This window comes from Etheostoma spectabile, chromosome 12 (assembly GCF_008692095.1).
Source record: "Etheostoma spectabile isolate EspeVRDwgs_2016 chromosome 12, UIUC_Espe_1.0, whole genome shotgun sequence".
NCBI lineage: Eukaryota > Metazoa > Chordata > Actinopteri > Perciformes > Percidae > Etheostoma > Etheostoma spectabile.
In genome coordinates this window covers 28,652,240-28,654,547 of record NC_045744.1, presented here as the reverse complement: position 1 = coordinate 28,654,547, position 2,308 = coordinate 28,652,240, and the positions used below count along the sequence as shown (strand labels likewise).

Genomic DNA, 2,308 nt, shown 5'->3' with positions numbered 1-2,308 from the left:
ATATATATATATATATATATGATAAGTGTGACACTTCACAGGCATACACGGCCATGGCATTATCCTGTAAAGAAAATATTCTTTTCTGTCACATTCAAGCAACCATTGGTAAATATCTAACAAATTAGTCACATCCACATTAAAGCTGCATTTGATGACATTGTCACGGAACAAGCATGATTTAAATCATTGCTCTACAAAAAGTGCCTTCATGTTACTTTCATCCAGAAGCTCTTAGTTTTGGTTTTACAGCCCGCAGCTTTGCTCTTTTGATCCGCTCTCATGCCCTCATCTGTGCTGCTATCAGACGCAGCAGGAAACAACCCGCTCCCCAAAAGAGGTAAAAAATAACCGGGGTGGACTCAAAATATGCACGAAAAACAAACAGTTGTGTGTGTGTGTGCTTCTCTGGGGGGTTAAAGAACACAAGTCAAGAGCGTGAAAAATAAAGTGATGTGATGTTATGTGATTTTAAATGTCTTTTATGTAGATGTAAACTTTAACAAGGTCTCATTCTCTAATAGATTTGTTGTTGACTGTTGAACTGTACAGTACATAGTTCCTTAAAAAACATCCAGAAGCACGTGTGATGTTTTGAATATGCAGAAAGTTTTGACCAATACAGGAGAATAATAACTTCCTTCACATAAATAAAGACATTTGCACTATAAATTATCTCAAAAAAATTCTCCAGAATGTAAGAAATGAAGTGTTTGACGCTCAAAAAATTTCCCCCAGACCCTCCGGTTACTAGTGTTGAAACAAAACCTACGCCCTTGGTTTTAGTATTTATTTTGCACAATAAGACCAAGGCAACAGAAACACAACAGATAAAAAACATTTTTTATAGAAGGAATCTCACCTAAAGAAATAACGTCCTGAAATCTACAAATTATACACAAGTAAGCATGGAATTTAAAAAAAACAAGCATTAGGTACAAACAAAGACATAAAATAAATTGAAAGAATATAGATATAATAGGGGTGTCTGTGTGTATGTGTATGAATGGTTATGAAAAAGCTAAAAAAAAAAAGTATAAGAAGAGGATTGTGGGGCATTTAGCAGCTAAAGAGCCAGATATTTAGCAGGAATAAGTAAGGGGAGGTACACCAGAGGGAGTAGGAGTTTTCTCCATATCTCCCTAAATGAAATTATCATGTTCTGTACTCCCTCTTGATGTTAACCTGTTTCCACATTCAAGAAGATACACATTAATATTCAAGAAGGAAATGCAAAAACATTGTTTGCTGTTGGCTTTGCTGTTGGCAACAATGGCTGTGTCCTCTGCCAAAAAGACTTTTTTTGTTTGCACCATCTCCTCCCCTACCAGGCACCAAGTAGAACAGAAATGTAGTCAAAGAGAGGGAGGCGGGGTGTACTAATGTTACATGATTTCTAGCTGGAGAAGTCCTTGAAACTATAAAAAAAAAATCATCTCATTGATTTGGGATCACTTGCCAACTCTATTTGATGCTTTAATATCAGGATCTCTGGGATTTTAACATTGCTGGTCATTTTTTTGCTACAGGATGCCAACATTTTGAGTTATTTTCAGAGCACTCTTCCAGAACGGGATACTTGCAAATCATTAAAAAAAAAACAATCCTGGTTTAATCCAACATTTACAGGACAGAAAAAAAAGAAGTGCAGGATTTGTGTATTAACTAGGGCTGCACAATACATAGTTTTTATATATGATATACTTTAACTGCTGCAATAAACATATTGTGAAAGCCTGCGACACATTGCAAAAGACACTTTTTTCTTCTTCTTTTTAATTCATAGTACATTACAACTGTACACAGTTACTTCAATTTGTGAATATTAAGTAGAATTTTTTTTTAAATAAATAGGAAACCGGGTCTGTGAGGAAAGGTGATGATAGCCTCAAAAATCGAAATAAAATGTTTCCATTTCAGGTAGATGCTTTATCCACTAATGAGTCCAAGCTGTGAGCCAGTGTCCTTATGTTTAGTTTAAATACAAGGTCAACCTGTCCATTGTCCTTATTTCTTGTATACTAGTCTCGCATTGTCGGACCTTCCTCCACAGCGCTGTGTAGGAGGGTCTGGCTAGTCCACACAGCATTCCGGGATGGGAGAATAAGTGCTCTTGTTAACTGGCATTTCTTTAAACCAATCCCCATCGTCTTCGCGGTACTAAGCACCAGACGGAGCCACAATGCCTCTGCAAAATAGCATCAGGAAGGAACTTGTTTTGGTGGAACGTGTACGTTCAAAAGTAGTTTTATTCGTGTGACAGAAAACTCAGATTGGACAGATAGTCTAGCTAGCTGTTTGGATTTAC

At 36.7% G+C, this 2,308-nt stretch overlaps 1 protein-coding gene across 4 annotated transcripts in view; it reads left to right on the top strand.

Moving 5' to 3' along the window:
- The window catches only part of mpz (myelin protein zero), a 16,826-nt gene that overhangs the window by 2,690 nt on the left and 11,828 nt on the right, over positions 1 to 2,308 (top strand). The gene's annotated exons all lie outside the window — the stretch shown is intronic.